Source organism: Brassica napus, unplaced genomic scaffold, assembly GCF_020379485.1.
Source record: "Brassica napus cultivar Da-Ae unplaced genomic scaffold, Da-Ae ScsIHWf_1216;HRSCAF=1740, whole genome shotgun sequence".
Classification (NCBI taxonomy): Eukaryota; Viridiplantae; Streptophyta; class Magnoliopsida; order Brassicales; family Brassicaceae; genus Brassica; species Brassica napus.
Window position 1 is genome coordinate 67,501 of NW_026014637.1, and position 17,897 is coordinate 85,397.

The 17,897-nt window shown below is 46.5% G+C and overlaps 25 non-coding genes across 25 annotated transcripts; all 25 read right to left on the reverse strand.

Moving 5' to 3' along the window:
• Positions 1-4,393: 4,393 nt before the first annotated feature.
• Positions 4,394-4,511, reverse strand: LOC125596504. Its single transcript, XR_007331102.1, has one exon. It is a non-coding gene; the product is annotated as a 5S ribosomal RNA (ribosomal RNA).
• A 562-nt stretch (positions 4,512-5,073) lies between these two features.
• Positions 5,074-5,192, reverse strand: LOC125596479. The gene has a single exon (XR_007331077.1). It is a non-coding gene; the product is annotated as a 5S ribosomal RNA (ribosomal RNA).
• A 578-nt stretch (positions 5,193-5,770) lies between these two features.
• LOC125596496 lies at positions 5,771-5,889 on the reverse strand. Its single transcript, XR_007331094.1, has one exon. It is a non-coding gene; the product is annotated as a 5S ribosomal RNA (ribosomal RNA).
• A 374-nt stretch (positions 5,890-6,263) lies between these two features.
• Positions 6,264-6,382, reverse strand: LOC125596481. Its single transcript, XR_007331079.1, has one exon. It is a non-coding gene; the product is annotated as a 5S ribosomal RNA (ribosomal RNA).
• A 578-nt stretch (positions 6,383-6,960) lies between these two features.
• LOC125596497 lies at positions 6,961-7,079 on the reverse strand. The gene has a single exon (XR_007331095.1). It is a non-coding gene; the product is annotated as a 5S ribosomal RNA (ribosomal RNA).
• A 375-nt stretch (positions 7,080-7,454) lies between these two features.
• On the reverse strand, positions 7,455-7,573 carry LOC125596466. The gene has a single exon (XR_007331064.1). It is a non-coding gene; the product is annotated as a 5S ribosomal RNA (ribosomal RNA).
• A 377-nt stretch (positions 7,574-7,950) lies between these two features.
• On the reverse strand, positions 7,951-8,069 carry LOC125596488. The gene has a single exon (XR_007331086.1). It is a non-coding gene; the product is annotated as a 5S ribosomal RNA (ribosomal RNA).
• A 372-nt stretch (positions 8,070-8,441) lies between these two features.
• LOC125596469 lies at positions 8,442-8,560 on the reverse strand. The gene has a single exon (XR_007331067.1). It is a non-coding gene; the product is annotated as a 5S ribosomal RNA (ribosomal RNA).
• Positions 8,561-8,934: 374 nt separating this feature from the next.
• LOC125596482 lies at positions 8,935-9,053 on the reverse strand. Its single transcript, XR_007331080.1, has one exon. It is a non-coding gene; the product is annotated as a 5S ribosomal RNA (ribosomal RNA).
• Positions 9,054-9,631: 578 nt separating this feature from the next.
• On the reverse strand, positions 9,632-9,750 carry LOC125596498. Its single transcript, XR_007331096.1, has one exon. It is a non-coding gene; the product is annotated as a 5S ribosomal RNA (ribosomal RNA).
• A 374-nt stretch (positions 9,751-10,124) lies between these two features.
• Positions 10,125-10,243, reverse strand: LOC125596467. The gene has a single exon (XR_007331065.1). It is a non-coding gene; the product is annotated as a 5S ribosomal RNA (ribosomal RNA).
• A 377-nt stretch (positions 10,244-10,620) lies between these two features.
• LOC125596489 lies at positions 10,621-10,739 on the reverse strand. The gene has a single exon (XR_007331087.1). It is a non-coding gene; the product is annotated as a 5S ribosomal RNA (ribosomal RNA).
• A 373-nt stretch (positions 10,740-11,112) lies between these two features.
• LOC125596483 lies at positions 11,113-11,231 on the reverse strand. Its single transcript, XR_007331081.1, has one exon. It is a non-coding gene; the product is annotated as a 5S ribosomal RNA (ribosomal RNA).
• Positions 11,232-11,809: 578 nt separating this feature from the next.
• On the reverse strand, positions 11,810-11,928 carry LOC125596499. The gene has a single exon (XR_007331097.1). It is a non-coding gene; the product is annotated as a 5S ribosomal RNA (ribosomal RNA).
• Positions 11,929-12,302: 374 nt separating this feature from the next.
• On the reverse strand, positions 12,303-12,421 carry LOC125596468. Its single transcript, XR_007331066.1, has one exon. It is a non-coding gene; the product is annotated as a 5S ribosomal RNA (ribosomal RNA).
• Positions 12,422-12,798: 377 nt separating this feature from the next.
• LOC125596490 lies at positions 12,799-12,917 on the reverse strand. The gene has a single exon (XR_007331088.1). It is a non-coding gene; the product is annotated as a 5S ribosomal RNA (ribosomal RNA).
• A 373-nt stretch (positions 12,918-13,290) lies between these two features.
• On the reverse strand, positions 13,291-13,409 carry LOC125596480. Its single transcript, XR_007331078.1, has one exon. It is a non-coding gene; the product is annotated as a 5S ribosomal RNA (ribosomal RNA).
• Positions 13,410-13,783: 374 nt separating this feature from the next.
• On the reverse strand, positions 13,784-13,902 carry LOC125596484. Its single transcript, XR_007331082.1, has one exon. It is a non-coding gene; the product is annotated as a 5S ribosomal RNA (ribosomal RNA).
• A 578-nt stretch (positions 13,903-14,480) lies between these two features.
• LOC125596500 lies at positions 14,481-14,599 on the reverse strand. Its single transcript, XR_007331098.1, has one exon. It is a non-coding gene; the product is annotated as a 5S ribosomal RNA (ribosomal RNA).
• Positions 14,600-14,975: 376 nt separating this feature from the next.
• LOC125596470 lies at positions 14,976-15,094 on the reverse strand. Its single transcript, XR_007331068.1, has one exon. It is a non-coding gene; the product is annotated as a 5S ribosomal RNA (ribosomal RNA).
• Positions 15,095-15,468: 374 nt separating this feature from the next.
• LOC125596492 lies at positions 15,469-15,587 on the reverse strand. Its single transcript, XR_007331090.1, has one exon. It is a non-coding gene; the product is annotated as a 5S ribosomal RNA (ribosomal RNA).
• A 374-nt stretch (positions 15,588-15,961) lies between these two features.
• LOC125596491 lies at positions 15,962-16,080 on the reverse strand. The gene has a single exon (XR_007331089.1). It is a non-coding gene; the product is annotated as a 5S ribosomal RNA (ribosomal RNA).
• Positions 16,081-16,454: 374 nt separating this feature from the next.
• On the reverse strand, positions 16,455-16,573 carry LOC125596485. Its single transcript, XR_007331083.1, has one exon. It is a non-coding gene; the product is annotated as a 5S ribosomal RNA (ribosomal RNA).
• Positions 16,574-17,151: 578 nt separating this feature from the next.
• Positions 17,152-17,270, reverse strand: LOC125596473. The gene has a single exon (XR_007331071.1). It is a non-coding gene; the product is annotated as a 5S ribosomal RNA (ribosomal RNA).
• Positions 17,271-17,645: 375 nt separating this feature from the next.
• LOC125596471 lies at positions 17,646-17,764 on the reverse strand. Its single transcript, XR_007331069.1, has one exon. It is a non-coding gene; the product is annotated as a 5S ribosomal RNA (ribosomal RNA).
• Between the last annotated feature and the right edge of the window lie 133 nt (positions 17,765-17,897).

A 17,897-nucleotide genomic window follows, 5' to 3' on the forward strand; every position in this document is an offset into this window, starting at 1 on the left:
CAGAGCTTATTAACTGTAAATGCCCCGCATATGAGAGAAACCTCCCCGTCCAAGAACTAATCTTCTTCCTGACCTTCTCAACCAATGGGAGAAAATCTGTTACAGTCATATTTTTTGTTAGGAGTGGGAGCCCCAAATATCTTACAGGAAGCCTTCCTGTCGCAAACTGAAATTGCCTACCTATCTCTTCTTCTCTGCTCACATCTCCAGCCATAAACAGAACAGATTTCTCCATACTAATCTTCAACCCACTACTCTTCTTGTCAAACTTCTCAAATACTCTCAAGATCCCTTCTACTGAATGCTTTGTCCCATCAGCAAAAATCATCAAATCATCAGCAAAACACAAGTGAGTAAGGTCTATATTCTTGCATTTCAGATGATATCCTATCTCCCCTTTAAATGCCGCCGCATCTAACAACTTGGATAAGACATTCATACAAATCACAAACAGATATGGAGAGAGTGAACAACCTTGTCTTAATCCTCTCCTGCTTTGAAAGTAGCCCGCAAGTTCTCCATTGACTAGTACCGAGAAAGAGGCTGATGTTACACAACGAGCTATCCAACTGATGAATTTTCTTGGTAATCTCAGAGCCTCCAATGTATTCAGCAGAAAGGTCCATTGTACTGAATCAAAAGCTTTCGAAATATCTACTTGCAGAGCACACCGAAGAGATATGTTATCACTATGATAATCCTTGACCAACTCAATTGCAAGCAGAACATTTTCCATTAGTAGGCGCTCCTTTATAAAAGCTGACTGATTCAAGGTAATGAACTTCGGCAACACACTCTTCAGCCTGTTTGCGATGAGTTTGGAAATCACCTTATACAATACATTGCAGCAGGATATGGGTCTGTAGTCCTTCATCATCTTCACTTCATCCTTTTTTGGTATAAGAGCCAAGATGGTAGAGTTTAAACCCTTAAGTAGAAACCCTGTTATGAAGAAGGATTTAATAGCCACTGTGATGTCTTCTCCAATAATCTCCCATGCTTCTTTAAAAAATTCAGTGGTGTAACCATCTTGGCCAGGAGACTTATTGCTCGGCATTCGAAACAGAACCTCTTTGATCTCTTCTTTTGTTACCTCTCTCTCCAGCCTAGCACAGTCTACTTCACTACATTTGAACCCCAACAACTCTGTTAACTCATCCACCGAAGCTCCTTCAAAATCCAAGGGTTGTTTTCTCATGAATTCGGCAAAGAAACCTTCAGCTTCCTTTTTTATCTCTTCGTCAGTCTTTGCTATTGATCCATCATCTCTCTGAATTTCATGAATAGTATTTCTGACCTCACGTATCTTCGCGGAATTATGATAGAACTGATTATTTCCATCCCCAACATCCAACCAGTGAACTTTTGACCTTTGCTTTAAAAATTCTTCTTCCAAGTCAGCCAATCTTTGCCATCTATCATAAGCAACACTCTTGTGGGAACCGAAATTCACACTGTCGATTTCCGTTTAAATAAGGAAACTAGGAAAACCCTAATTTCCCAGAGGACCCGGATATCTGTTAATTACCACACGTCAAGCAATCAGAACACGAGAATAACAACGATAAAAATAAGAAATCGAAAAGAGAGCAAAGTATATCTTTATTCCGAATCTGCGTATGAGCGTTACAACAAGGTATAAGCCTGGGCTCGAGAGCTGTCGGCGAGATTCCTAGTTCTAGCAACCCTAAGACGGCTAAACCTAATTGAGTCGCAGCTCGAAATAACAAAAACGGAAAATTGCCTAAATTGCTCTAAGTGCTAAGTTTGCTCTGAAAAAGTTCTTCCTCTGCTCCTCGCCTAGGACTCCTTATATACTAGCTCCAAGGTCGGTTTACGCTTTTACTCCTCTGCATTTAAGCCGTCATAGCGTAAAAAAGGAGATATTCCATTTTTCCCGATCTTCACAATTATCTTCAAAACTTCCGTATTTATCCGCGGAAACTTGACATTTATCCTTCCTCGTGGGCCAAGCGTGAACCATGCTGTGGTTCACGGGCTTTTGGTTAGGAAAAATCGTAGGATGGGCCTCGAGTCGTGTTTTAGGTCCCTTTGGGCCGTCTTCCGACTCGACAAGTTTACTACGAGTTTTCCGCGGTTTCTAATCCGCGAAGTTTGATCGATGAATTAGAATAGTGGGAAACATGGACCGAGCTTGCTACGGTCTTCGGGAGATAGCATTCGAAGGTTTGACGAGAATGCAAAGACTCGTGTCGTATCGATGTTCGGAAAGGTTCAATCGCTACACAGCGACCGAACTTTGGCTCGAGCCCGGTCGCTACGTAGCGACCGAGCGGGACAATCGCTCGGTCGCTATGTAGCGACCGAGCTTTGGCTCCAGCTCGGTCGCTACTTAGCGACCGAGCGAGACGAACGCTCGGTCGCTACGTAGCGACCGAGCTTTGGCTCGAGCGCGGTCGCTACGTAGCGACCGAGTGGGACGATCGCTCGGTCGCTACGTAGCGACCGAGCTTTGGCTCGACCTCGGTCGCTACGTAGCGACCGAGCGGGACGATCGCTCGGCCGCTATGTAGCGACCGAGCTTTGGATCGAGCTCGGTCGCTACGTAGTGACCGAGCAGGATGAGCGCTCGGTCGCTACATAGCGACCGAGCTTGGTTTGTTCGGTTTGAATCCCAAAGGATACTTCTTCGTAAAAACTTCGTATTGGTAAGTTTTACGAAAATTACACCTCTCCTTTTACTATCTCTTTCGGAAATACGATCTCCGAGGATTTTCGGGTGGTAATTCCGTTGTAACCGTTTTTGACCCCAACAGTTAGCCCCCCAGCCCGTTGGGATCATGCATCGTAGGATCCTAGCGTGCGGTTAGGCATGTTTGGCAAGTTAGGCGTGATGGATGGAATTAATATCCGAAAGTCCGAGCTTGAATAGTAAATCCTCATGTCTATAAGAAGGGAGGTAACTTATTCCATAATTTTTTCATTTCATTATCTTCTCAAAGTTTAAGAGTGAAAGGATTCTTTCAACTTTCTCTCTCTATCATTGAGACTTTTCTTTTTCCTTTTTGTCAAAAATGTCTCGAGGGATTTCGGCAAACGCTCGGCCTACTATCTTCAATCACGGAACCGTCCATCACGGACGCGGTGAGGTTTTCCGAGAGATCGAGTTCGTGGCACATTCCGTTGACCCTGCCGAGGCCGACGCATACTGGGTGGCTATGTGTAACGCGGAGGAACCGCCTCCCGAGCCATGGATTCCCATGAGGCCTTTTTCGGAAAGGGTCATTGGGAGACCGAGCAGGTGTACCCTTCCGTTCCTTGGAACCATACGCAGCTTCTGTCACGTTCCGGAAAACGTGGATTTTCGATTACCCCTCGAGGGGGAGAGAGCCGACGAACCTCCCGAAGGAACATCTGATGCGTGCTCGCCTGTGGTTTCCCATTCCGTTGGTTATAGTAGAGTTTCTGAACCGTTTGGAAGTTTCGATAAGTCAGATTTCTCCCCGCGGTATAAAGCACCTTGTCGGGTTGCTAGTCTTGGGATACGAGCGAGGCATGGAGCTCACTGCTGATTATCTCGAAGCTTTCCTTACCCTGTCTCGAGTTGGGACCGATCGTCTGTATGGTTTAAAGTTGCGTACTCATATGGAAGTCCTGAAGGGATTCCCTCAGGATGGTTGTGGATGGAAGAGTTATTTTTTCTACGTTAGATTGGACCAAGCCTCGGTCGCCGTGGAGTGCCTTCCCTCGTTTAGGCGACTGTGGGAGACAGGAGGTAACGTACTGAACGATCACTCGTTGCCTTTCTTACTACCCGTTTTTTTTTTATATTCTTCCATATCTGTACTACGTTCATTTTGCAGTACACAACCCCATTCCTCCTTTTCCGGAAGATTTGTGCATCGTCCGAGACCTTCTCCGTGGTGGTCCGCTGTTTTGGGGTCATTTTTCTCCCGAGAGGGTCCGTGCGGTGGTCGAGGCTCATCAATTTCGTTTCAGCTCGTCAATTGATAATGTTATGGAGGCTTCTTTTGAAGATACATCCTTATCCACTGTCTATGCCGCTCGGAGGAGCAGTGGTCGAGGGTCGCTTGATGCTGAGGAAGATGGAGAGCCGACCGTAGAGGATCCTATTTGGATGGACTGATCCTTTGTATTGATGATTGAGTTTGATTATCGTTTTATCTGTTTTCGGCCGAGTGTGGCCTTTTTGATTTTGCTTAGGCCTATTTGGCCGTATTTGTATTTACCGGGACTGGCCATTGGTGGCTTCGAATCCCTTGCCGCCTTACGCGGTTTATTTATATGATGAATGTTTCGTTACGAAAACTCACGAACGAACCAACAGATTGAGGCTGTCCATGTGTTGTTTCAAAAGTTATGGGATTTCCAAAGCTAGAATCGTTTTAGATCGAAGAAACAAAATAAAAAGGGGGTGCAACACGAGGACTTCCGGGAGGTCACCCATCCTAGTACAACTCTCGCCCAAGCACGCTTAACTGCGGAGTTCTGATGGGATCCGGTGCATTAGTGCTGGTATGATCGCACCCATCAGTACATGACTCGCGATTCCATTTGTCATTTCGTTTCGACAATTCGAGTGGATGGCGTGGGACCCACAACATTTGCTGGCATTTTTTTTCTCGAACCAAAGTGCTCGAGATTGATGTAGAACAGAACAACAACAACAACAACACCAAACACTCGAAAAACGCATCTTGGCTATTTTACGCTCCGTAAATTTCAGCAGCCCGTTTGAGGGTCAAAACGGCTGAATTTGGGGCCGAAAAATCGCGACGTCCTTTAACCGCCCTTGATGGTTTCTAGGGCTTTCCGAAATGGTGCTCGAGATTGATGTAGAACACAACAACAACAACACCAAACACTCGAAAAACACATCTTGACTATTTTACGCTCCGTAAATTTCAGCAGCCCGTTTGAGGGTCAAAAAGGCTGAATTTGGGGCCGAAAAATCGCGACGTCCTTTAACCGCCCTTGATGGTTTCTAGGGCTTTCTGAAAAGGTGCTGTGGGCGGCGTAGATCCTCACGGTTCAAAAGTTATGTGTTTTCCAAAGCTAGAATCATTTTAGATCGAAAAACAAAATAGAAAAGGGGTGCAACACGAGGACTTCCCGGGAGGTCACCCATCCTAGTACTACTCTCGCCCAAGCACGCTTAACTGCGGAGTTCTGATGGGATCCGCTGCATTAGTGCTGGTATGATCGCACCCGTCAGTACATGACTCGCGATTCCATTTGTCATTTCGTTTCGACAATTCGAGTGGATGGCGTGGGACCCACAACATTTGCTGGCATTTTTTTTCTCGAACCAAAGTGCTCGAGATTGATGTAGAACACAACAACAACAACAACACCAAACACTCGAAAAACGCATCTTGGCTATTTTAGAAAATCGCGACGTCCTTTAACCGCCCTTAAGAAATTTGTCATTTCGTTTCGACAATTCGAGTGGATGGCGTGGGACGCACAACATTTGCTGGCATTTTTTTTCTCGAACCAAAGTGCTCGAGATTGATGTAGAACACACCAACAACAACAACACCAAACACTCGAAAAACGCATCTTGGCTATTTTAGAAAATCGCGACGTCCTTTTAGAAATTCAGCAAAACGTTTGAGGGTCAAAACGGCTGAATTTGGGGCCGGAAAATCGCGACGTCCTTTAACCGCCCTTGATGGTTTCTAGGGCTTTCCGAAAAGGTGCTGTGGGCGGCGTAGATCCTCACGGTTCAAAAGTTATGGGTTTTCCAAAGCTAGAATCGTTTTAGATCGAAAAACAAAATAGAAAAGGGGTGCAACACGAGGACTTCCCGGGAGGTCACCCATCCTAGTACTACTCTCGCCCAAGCACGCTTAGCTGCGGAGTTCTGATGGGATCCGGTGCATTTGTGCTGGTATGATCGCACTCGTCAGTACGTGACTCGCGATTCCATTTGTCCTTTCGTTTCGACAATTCGAGTGGATGGCGTGGGACCCACAAGATTTGCTGGCATTTTTTTTCTCGAACCAAAGTGCTCGAGATTGATGTAGAACACAACAACAACAACACCAAACACTCGAAAAACACATCTTGACTATTTTACGCTCCGTAAATTTCAGCAGCCCGTTTGAGGGTCAAAAAGGCTGAATTTGGGGCCAAAAAATCGCGACGTCCTTTAACCGCCCTTGATGGTTTCTAGGGCTTTCCGAAAAGGTGCTGTGGGCGGCGTAGATCCTCACGGTTCAAAAGTTATGGGTTTTCCAAAGCTAGAATCGTTTTAGATCGAAAAACAAAATAGAAAAGGGGTGCAACACGAGGACTTCCCGGGAGGTCACCCATCCTAGTACTACTCTCGCCCAAGCACGCTTAACTGCGGAGTTCTGATGGGATCCGCTGCATTAGTGCTGGTATGATCGCACCCGTCAGTACATGACTCGCGATTCCATTTGTCATTTTGTTTCGACAATTCGAGTGGATGGCGTGGGACCCACAACATTTGCTGGCATTTTTTTTCTCGAACCAAAGTGCTCGAGATTGATGTAGAACACAACAACAACAACAACACCAAACACTCGAAAAACGCATCTTGGCTATTTTAGAAAATCGCGACGTCCTTTAACCGCCCTTTAGAAATTTGTCATTTCGTTTCGACAATTCGAGTGGATGGCGTGGGACGCACAACATTTGCTGGCATTTTTTTTCTCGAACCAAAGTGCTCGAGATTGATGTAGAACACAACAACAACAACAACACCAAACACTCGAAAAACGCATCTTGGCTATTTTAGAAAATCGCGACGTCCTTTTAGAAATTCAGCAAAACGTTTGAGGGTCAAAACGGCTGAATTTGGGGCCGGAAAATCGCGACGTCCTTTAACCGCCCTTGATGGTTTCTAGGGCTTTCCGAAAAGGTGCTGTGGGCGGCGTAGATCCTCACGGTTCAAAAGTTATGGGTTTTCCAAAGCTAGAATCGTTTTAGATCGAAAAACAAAATAGAAAAGGGGTGCAACACGAGGACTTCCCGGGAGGTCACCCATCCTAGTACTACTCTCGCCCAAGCACGCTTAGCTGCGGAGTTCTGATGGGATCCGGTGCATTTGTGCTGGTATGATCGCACTCGTCAGTACGTGACTCGCGATTCCATTTGTCCTTTCGTTTCGACAATTCGAGTGGATGGCGTGGGACCCACAAGATTTGCTGGCATTTTTTTTCTCGAACCAAAGTGCTCGAGATTGATGTAGAACACAACAACAACAACACCAAACACTCGAAAAACACATCTTGACTATTTTACGCTCTGTAAATTTCAGCAGCCCGTTTGAGGGTCAAAAAGGCTGAATTTGGGGCCGAAAAATCGCGACGTCCTTTAACCGCCCTTGATGGTTTTTGGGGCTTTCCGAAATGGTGCTGTGGGCGGCGTAGATCCTCACGGTTCAAAAGTTATGGGATTTCCAAAGCTAGAATCGTTTTAGATCGAAAAAATAAAATAAAAAGGGGGTGCAACACGAGGACTTCCCGGGAGGTCACCCATCCTAGTACTACTCTCGCCCAAGCACGCTTCACTGCGGAGTTCTGATGGGATCCGGTGCATTAGTGCTGGTATGATCGCACCCGTCAGTACATGACTCGCGATTCCATGTGTCATTTCGTTTCGACAATTCGAGTGGATGGCGTGGGACCCACAACATTTGCTGGCATTTTTTTTCTCGAACCAAAGTGCTCGAGATTGATGTAGAACACAACAACAACAACAACACCAAACACTCGAAAAACGCATCTTGGCTATTTTACGCTCCGTAAATTTCAGCAGCCCGTTTGAGGGTCAAAATGGCTGAATTTGGGGCCGAAAAATCGCGACGTCCTTTAACCGCCCTTGATGGTTTCTAGGGCTTTCTGAAAAGGTGCTGTGGGCGGCGTAGATCCTCACGGTTCAAAAGTTATGGGTTTTCCAAAGCTAGAATCGTTTTAGATCGAAAAACAAAATAGAAAAGGGGTGCAACACGAGGACTTCCCGGGAGGTCACCCATCCTAGTACTACTCTCGCCCAAGCACGCTTAACTGCGGAGTTCTGATGGAATCCAGTGCATTAGTGCTGGTATGATCGCACCCGTCAGTACATGACTCGCGATTCCATTTGTCCTTTCGTTTCGACAATTCGAGTGGATGGCGTGGGACCCACAAGATTTGCTAGCATTTTTTTTCTCGAACCAAAGTGCTCGAGATTGATGTAGAACACAACAATAACAACACCAAATCTCGAAAAACGCATCTTGACTATTTTACGCTCCGTAAATTTCAGCAGCCCGTTTGAGGGTCAAAACGGCTGAATTTGGGGCCGAAAAATCGCGAGGCCTTTAACCGCCCTTGATGGTTTCTAGGGCTTTCCAAAAAGGTGCTGTGGGCGGCGTAGATCCTCACGGTTCAAAAGTTATGGGTTTTCCAAAGCTAGAATCGTTTTAGATCGAAAAACAAAATAGAAAAGGGGTGCAACACGAGGACTTCCCGGGAGGTCACCCATCCTAGTACTACTCTCGCCCAAGCACGCTTAGCTGCGGAGTTCTGATGGGATCCGGTGCATTAGTGCTGGTATGATCGCACCCGTCAGTACATGACTCGCGATTCCATTTGTCCTTTCGTTTCGACAATTCGAGTGGATGGCGTGGGACCCACAAGATTTGCTGGCATTTTTTTTCTCGAACCAAAGTGCTCGAGATTGATGTAGAACACAACAACAACAACACCAAACACTCGAAAAACACATCTTGACTATTTTACGCTCCGTAAATTTCAGCAGCCCGTTTGAGGGTCAAAACGGCTGAATTTGGGGCCGAAAAATCGCGACGTCCTTTAACCGCCCTTGATGGTTTCTAGGGCTTTCCGAAAAGGTGCTGTGGGCGGCGTAGATCCTCACGGTTCAAAAGTTATGGGTTTTCCAAAGCTAGAATCGTTTTAGATCGAAAAACAAAATAGAAAAGGGGTGCAACACGAGGACTTCCCGGGAGGTCACCCATCCTAGTACTACTCTCGCCCAAGCACGCTTAACTGCGGAGTTCTGATGGGATCCGCTGCATTAGTGCTGGTATGATCGCACCCGTCAGTACATGACTCGCGATTCCATTTGTCATTTCGTTTCGACAATTCGAGTGGATGGCGTGGGACCCACAACATTTGCTGGCATTTTTTTTCTCGAACCAAAGTGCTCGAGATTGATGTAGAACACAACAACAACAACAACACCAAACACTCGAAAAATGCATCTTGGCTATTTTAGAAAATCGCGACGTCCTTTAACCGCCCTTTAGAAATTTGTCATTTCGTTTCGACAATTCGAGTGGATGGCGTGGGACGCACAACATTTGCTGGCATTTTTTTTCTCGAACCAAAGTGCTCGAGATTGATGTAGAACACAACAACAACAACAACACCAAACACTCGAAAAACGCATCTTGGCTATTTTAGAAAATCGCGACGTCCTTTTAGAAATTCATCAAAACGTTTGAGGGTCAAAACGGCTGAATTAGGGGCCGGAAAATCGCGACGTCCTTTAACCGCCCTTGATGGTTTCTAGGGCTTTCCGAAAAGGTGCTGTGGGCGGCGTAGATCCTCACGGTTCAAAAGTTATGGGTTTTCCAAAGCTAGAATCGTTTTAGATCGAAAAACAAAATAGAAAAGGGGTGCAACACGAGGACTTCCCGGGAGGTCACCCATCCTAGTACTACTCTCGCCCAAGCACGCTTAGCTGCGGAGTTCTGATGGGATCCGGTGCATTTGTGCTGGTATGATCGCACTCGTCAGTACGTGACTCGCGATTCCATTTGTCTTTTCGTTTCGACAATTCGAGTGGATGGCGTGGGACCCACAAGATTTGCTGGCATTTTTTTTCTCGAACCAAAGTGCTCGAGATTGATGTAGAACACAACAACAACAACACCAAACACTCGAAAAACACATCTTGACTATTTTACGCTCTGTAAATTTCAGCAGCCCGTTTGAGGGTCAAAAAGGCTGAATTTGGGGCCGAAAAATCGCGACGTCCTTTAACCGCCCTTGATGGTTTTTGGGGCTTTCCGAAATGGTGCTGTGGGCGGCGTAGATCCTCACGGTTCAAAAGTTATGGGATTTCCAAAGCTAGAATCGTTTTAGATCGAAAAAATAAAATAAAAAGGGGTGCAACACGAGGACTTCCCGGGAGGTCACCCATCCTAGTACTACTCTCGCCCAAGCACGCTTCACTGCGGAGTTCTGATGGGATCCGGTGCATTAGTGCTGGTATGATCGCACCCGTCAGTACATGACTCGCGATTCCATTTGTCATTTCGTTTCGACAATTCGAGTGGATGGCGTGGGACCCACAACATTTGCTGGCATTTTTTTTCTCGAACCAAAGTGCTCGAGATTGATGTAGAACACAACAACAACAACAACACCAAACACTCGAAAAACGCATCTTGGCTATTTTACGCTCCGTAAATTTCAGCAGCCCGTTTGAGGGTCAAAATGGCTGAATTTGGGGCCGAAAAATCGCGACGTCCTTTAACCGCCCTTGATGGTTTCTAGGGCTTTCTGAAAAGGTGCTGTGGGCGGCGTAGATCCTCACGGTTCAAAAGTTATGGGTTTTCCAAAGCTAGAATCGTTTTAGATCGAAAAACAAAATAGAAAAGGGGTGCAACACGAGGACTTCCCGGGAGGTCACCCATCCTAGTACTACTCTCGCCCAAGCACGCTTAACTGCGGAGTTCTGATGGAATCCAGTGCATTAGTGCTGGTATGATCGCACCCGTCAGTACATGACTCGCGATTCCATTTGTCCTTTCGTTTCGACAATTCGAGTGGATGGCGTGGGACCCACAAGATTTGCTAGCATTTTTTTTCTCGAACCAAAGTGCTCGAGATTGATGTAGAACACAACAATAACAACACCAAATCTCGAAAAACGCATCTTGACTATTTTACGCTCCGTAAATTTCAGCAGCCCGTTTGAGGGTCAAAACGGCTGAATTTGGGGCCGAAAAATCGCGACGTCCTTTAACCGCCCTTGATGGTTTCTAGGGCTTTCCGAAAAGGTGCTGTGGGCGGCGTAGATCCTCACGGTTCAAAAGTTATGGGTTTTCCAAAGCTAGAATCGTTTTAGATCGAAAAACAAAATAGAAAAGGGGTGCAACACGAGGACTTCCCGGGAGGTCACCCATCCTAGTACTACTCTCGCCCAAGCACGCTTAACTGCGGAGTTCTGATGGGATCCGCTGCATTAGTGCTGGTATGATCGCACCCGTCAGTACATGACTCGCGATTCCATTTGTCATTTCGTTTCGACAATTCGAGTGGATGGCGTGGGACCCACAACATTTGCTGGCATTTTTTTTCTCGAACCAAAGTGCTCGAGATTGATGTAGAACACAACAACAACAACAACACCAAACACTCGAAAAACGCATCTTGGCTATTTTAGAAAATCGCGACGTCCTTTAACCGCCCTTTAGAAATTTGTCATTTCGTTTCGACAATTCGAGTGGATGGCGTGGGACGCACAACATTTGCTGGCATTTTTTTTCTCGAACCAAAGTGCTCGAGATTGATGTAGAACACAACAACAACAACAACACCAAACACTCGAAAAACGCATCTTGGCTATTTTAGAAAATCGCGACGTCCTTTTAGAAATTCAGCAAAACGTTTGAGGGTCAAAACGGCTGAATTAGGGGCCGGAAAATCGCGACGTCCTTTAACCGCCCTTGATGGTTTCTAGGGCTTTCCGAAAAGGTGCTGTGGGCGGCGTAGATCCTCACGGTTCAAAAGTTATGGGTTTTCCAAAGCTAGAATCGTTTTAGATCGAAAAACAAAATAGAAAAGGGGTGCAACACGAGGACTTCCCGGGAGGTCACCCATCCTAGTACTACTCTCGCCCAAGCACGCTTAGCTGCGGAGTTCTGATGGGATCCGGTGCATTTGTGCTGGTATGATCGCACTCGTCAGTACGTGACTCGCGATTCCATTTGTCCTTTCGTTTCGACAATTCGAGTGGATGGCGTGGGACCCACAAGATTTGCTGGCATTTTTTTTCTCGAACCAAAGTGCTCGAGATTGATGTAGAACACAACAACAACAACACCAAACACTCGAAAAACACATCTTGACTATTTTACGCTCTGTAAATTTCAGCAGCCCGTTTGAGGGTCAAAAAGGCTGAATTTGGGGCCGAAAAATCGCGACGTCCTTTAACCGCCCTTGATGGTTTTTGGGGCTTTCCGAAATGGTGCTGTGGGCGGCGTAGATCCTCACGGTTCAAAAGTTATGGGATTTCCAAAGCTAGAATCGTTTTAGATCGAAAAACAAAATAGAAAAGGGGTGCAACACGAGGACTTCCCGGGAGGTCACCCATCCTAGTACTACTCTCGCCCAAGCACGCTTCACTGCGGAGTTCTGATGGGATCCGGTGCATTAGTGCTGGTATGATCGCACCCGTCAGTACATGACTCGCGATTCCATGTGTCATTTCGTTTCGACAATTCGAGTGGATGGCGTGGGACCCACAACATTTGCTGGCATTTTTTTTCTCGAACCAAAGTGCTCGAGATTGATGTAGAACACAACAACAACAACAACACCAAACACTCGAAAAACGCATCTTGGCTATTTTACGCTCCGTAAATTTCAGCAGCCCGTTTGAGGGTCAAAATGGCTGAATTTGGGGCCGAAAAATCGCGACGTCCTTTAACCGCCCTTGATGGTTTCTAGGGCTTTCTGAAAAGGTGCTGTGGGCGGCGTAGATCCTCACGGTTCAAAAGTTATGGGTTTTCCAAAGCTAGAATCGTTTTAGATCGAAAAACAAAATAGAAAAGGGGTGCAACACGAGGACTTCCCGGGAGGTCACCCATCCTAGTACTACTCTCGCCCAAGCACGCTTAACTGCGGAGTTCTGATGGAATCCAGTGCATTAGTGCTGGTATGATCGCACCCGTCAGTACATGACTCGCGATTCCATTTGTCCTTTCGTTTCGACAATTCGAGTGGATGGCGTGGGACCCACAAGATTTGCTAGCATTTTTTTTCTCGAACCAAAGTGCTCGAGATTGATGTAGAACACAACAATAACAACACCAAATCTCGAAAAACGCATCTTGACTATTTTACGCTCCGTAAATTTCAGCAGCCCGTTTGAGGGTCAAAACGGCTGAATTTGGGGCCGAAAAATCGCGACGTCCTTTAACCGCCCTTGATGGTTTCTAGGGCTTTCCAAAAAGGTGCTGTGGGCGGCGTAGATCCTCACGGTTCAAAAGTTATGGGTTTTCCAAAGCTAGAATCGTTTTAGATCGAAAAACAAAATAGAAAAGGGGTGCAACACGAGGACTTCCCGGGAGGTCACCCATCCTAGTACTACTCTCGCCCAAGCACGCTTAGCTGCGGAGTTCTGATGGGATCCGGTGCATTAGTGCTGGTATGATCGCACCCGTCAGTACATGACTCGCGATTCCATTTGTCCTTTCGTTTCGACAATTCGAGTGGATGGCGTGGGACCCACAAGATTTGCTGGCATTTTTTTTCTCGAACCAAAGTGCTCGAGATTGATGTAGAACACAACAACAACAACACCAAACACTCGAAAAACACATCTTGACTATTTTACGCTCCGTAAATTTCAGCAGCCCGTTTGAGGGTCAAAACGGCTGAATTTGGGGCCGAAAAATCGCGACGTCCTTTAACCGCCCTTGATGGTTTCTAGGGCTTTCCGAAAAGGTGCTGTGGGCGGCGTAGATCCTCACGGTTCAAAAGTTATGGGTTTTCCAAAGCTAGAATCGTTTTAGATCGAAAAACAAAATAGAAAAGGGGTGCAACACGAGGACTTCCCGGGAGGTCACCCATCCTAGTACTACTCTCGCCCAAGCACGCTTAACTGCGGAGTTCTGATGGGATCCGCTGCATTAGTGCTGGTATGATCGCACCCGTCAGTACATGACTCGCGATTCCATTTGTCATTTCGTTTCGACAATTCGAGTGGATGGCGTGGGACCCACAACATTTGCTGGCATTTTTTTTCTCGAACCAAAGTGCTCGAGATTGATGTAGAACACAACAACAACAACAACACCAAACACTCGAAAAACGCATCTTGGCTATTTTAGAAAATTGCGACGTCCTTTAACCACCCTTTAGAAATTTGTCATTTCGTTTCGACAATTCGAGTGGATGGCGTGGGACGCACAACATTTGCTGGCATTTTTTTTCTCGAACCAAAGTGCTCGAGATTGATGTAGAACACAACAACAACAACAACACCAAACACTCGAAAAACGCATCTTGGCTATTTTAGAAAATCGCGACGTCCTTTTAGAAATTCAGCAAAACGTTTGAGGGTCAAAACGGCTGAATTAGGGGCCGGAAAATCGCGACGTCCTTTAACCGCCCTTGATGGTTTCTAGGGCTTTCCGAAAAGGTGCTGTGGGCGGCGTAGATCCTCACGGTTCAAAAGTTATGGGTTTTCCAAAGCTAGAATCGTTTTAGATCGAAAAACAAAATAGAAAAGGGGTGCAACACGAGGACTTCCCGGGAGGTCACCCATCCTAGTACTACTCTCGCCCAAGCACGCTTAGCTGCGGAGTTCTGATGGGATCCGGTGCATTTGTGCTGGTATGATCGCACTCGTCAGTACGTGACTCGCGATTCCATTTGTCCTTTCGTTTCGACAATTCGAGTGGATGGCGTGGGACCCACAAGATTTGCTGGCATTTTTTTTCTCGAACCAAAGTGCTCGAGATTGATGTAGAACACAACAACAACAACACCAAACACTCGAAAAACACATCTTGACTATTTTACGCTCTGTAAATTTCAGCAGCCCGTTTGAGGGTCAAAAAGGCTGAATTTGGGGCCGAAAAATCGCGACGTCCTTTAACCGCCCTTGATGGTTTTTGGGGCTTTCCGAAATGGTGCTGTGGGCGGCGTAGATCCTCACGGTTCAAAAGTTATGGGATTTCCAAAGCTAGAATCGTTTTAGATCGAAAAAAATAAAATAAAAAGGGGGTGCAACACGAGGACTTCCCGGGAGGTCACCCATCCTAGTACTACTCTCGCCCAAGCACGCTTCACTGCGGAGTTCTGATGGGATCCGGTGCATTAGTGCTGGTATGATCGCACCCGTCAGTACATGACTCGCGATTCCATGTGTCATTTCGTTTCGACAATTCGAGTGGATGGCGTGGGACCCACAACATTTGCTGGCATTTTTTTTCTCGAACCAAAGTGCTCGAGATTGATGTAGAACACAACAACAACAACACCAAACACTCGAAAAACGCATCTTGGCTATTTTACGCTCCGTAAATTTCAGCAGCCCGTTTGAGGGTCAAAATGGCTGAATTTGGGGCCGAAAAATCGCGACGTCCTTTAACCGCCCTTGATGGTTTCTAGGGCTTTCTGAAAAGGTGCTGTGGGCGGCGTAGATCCTCACGGTTCAAAAGTTATGGGTTTTCCAAAGCTAGAATCGTTTTAGATCGAAAAACAAAATAGAAAAGGGGTGCAACACGAGGACTTCCCGGGAGGTCACCCATCCTAGTACTACTCTCGCCCAAGCACGCTTAACTGCGGAGTTCTGATGGAATCCAGTGCATTAGTGCTGGTATGATCGCACCCGTCAGTACATGACTCGCGATTCCATTTGTCCTTTCGTTTCGACAATTCGAGTGGATGGCGTGGGACCCACAAGATTTGCTAGCATTTTTTTTTCTCGAACCAAAGTGCTCGAGATTGATGTAGAACACAACAATAACAACACCAAATCTCGAAAAACGCATCTTGACTATTTTACGCTCCGTAAATTTCAGCAGCCCGTTTGAGGGTCAAAACGGCTGAATTTGGGGCCGAAAAATCGCGACGTCCTTTAACCGCCCTTGATGGTTTCTAGGGCTTTCCAAAAAGGTGCTGTGGGCGGCGTAGATCCTCACGGTTCAAAAGTTATGGGTTTTCCAAAGCTAGAATCGTTTTAGATCGAAAAACAAAATAGAAAAGGGGTGCAACACGAGGACTTCCCGGGAGGTCACCCATCCTAGTACTACTCTCGCCCAAGCACGCTTAGCTGCGGAGTTCTGATGGGATCCGGTGCATTAGTGCTGGTATGATCGCACCCGTCAGTACATGACTCGCGATTCCATTTGTCCTTTCGTTTCGACAATTCGAGTGGATGGCGTGGGACCCACAAGATTTGCTGGCATTTTTTTTCTCGAACCAAAGTGCTCGAGATTGATGTAGAACACAACAACAACAACACCAAACACTCGAAAAACACATCTTGACTATTTTACGCTCCGTAAATTTCAGCAGCCCGTTTGAGGGTCAAAACGGCTGAATTTGGGGCCGAAAAATCGCGACGTCCTTTAACCGCCCTTGATGGTTTCTAGGGCTTTCCGAAAAGGTGCTGTGGGCGGCGTAGATCCTCACGGTTCAAAAGTTATGGGTTTTCCAAAGCTAGAATCGTTTTAGATCGAAAAACAAAATAGAAAAGGGGTGCAACACGAGGACTTCCCGGGAGGTCACCCATCCTAGTACTACTCTCGCCCAAGCACGCTTAACTGCGGAGTTCTGATGGGATCCGCTGCATTAGTGCTGGTATGATCGCACCCGTCAGTACATGACTCGCGATTCCATTTGTCATTTCGTTTCGACAATTCGAGTGGATGGCGTGGGACCCACAACATTTGCTGGCATTTTTTTTCTCGAACCAAAGTGCTCGAGATTGATGTAGAACACAACAACAACAACAACACCAAACACTCGAAAAACGCATCTTGGCTATTTTAGAAAATCGCGACGTCCTTTAACCGCCCTTTAGAAATTTGTCATTTCGTTTCGACAATTCGAGTGGATGGCGTGGGACGCACAACATTTGCTGGCATTTTTTTTCTCGAACCAAAGTGCTCGAGATTGATGTAGAACACAACAACAACAACAACACCAAACACTCGAAAAACGCATCTTGGCTATTTTAGAAAATCGCGACGTCCTTTTAGAAATTCAGCAAAACGTTTGAGGGTCAAAACGGCTGAATTAGGGGCCGGAAAATCGCGACGTCCTTTAACCGCCCTTGATGGTTTCTAGGGCTTTCCGAAAAGGTGCTGTGGGCGGCGTAGATCCTCACGGTTCAAAAGTTATGGGTTTTCCAAAGCTAGAATCGTTTTAGATCGAAAAACAAAATAGAAAAGGGGTGCAACACGAGGACTTCCCGGGAGGTCACCCATCCTAGTACTACTCTCGCCCAAGCACGCTTAGCTGCGGAGTTCTGATGGGATCCGGTGCATTTGTGCTGGTATGATCGCACCCGTCAGTACATGACTCGCGATTCCATTTGTCCTTTCGTTTCGACAATTCGAGTGGATGGCGTGGGACCCACAAGATTTGCTGGCATTTTTTTTCTCGAACCAAAGTGCTCGAGATTGATGTAGAACACAACAACAACAACACCAAACACTCGAAAAACACATCTTGACTATTTTACGCTCCGTAAATTTCAGCAGCCCGTTTGAGGGTCAAAAAGGCTGAATTTGGGGCCGAAAAATCGCGACGTCCTTTAACCGCCCTTGATGGTTTTTAGGGCTTTCCGAAATGGTGCTGTGGGCGGCGTAGATCCTCACGGTTCAAAAGTTATGGGATTTCCAAAGCTAGAATCGTTTTAGATCGAAAAAACAAAATAAAAAGGGGGTGCAACACGAGGACTTCCCGGGAGGTCACCCATCCTAGTACTACTCTCGCCCAAGCACGCTTCACTGCGGAGTTCTGATGGGATCCGGTGCATTAGTGCTGGTATGATCGCACCCGTCAGTACATGACTCGCGATTCCATTTGTCCTTTCGTTTCGACAATTCGAGTGGATGGCGTGGGACCCACAAGATTTGCTGGCATTTTTTTTCTCGAACCAAAGTGCTCGAGATTGATGTAGAACACAACAAC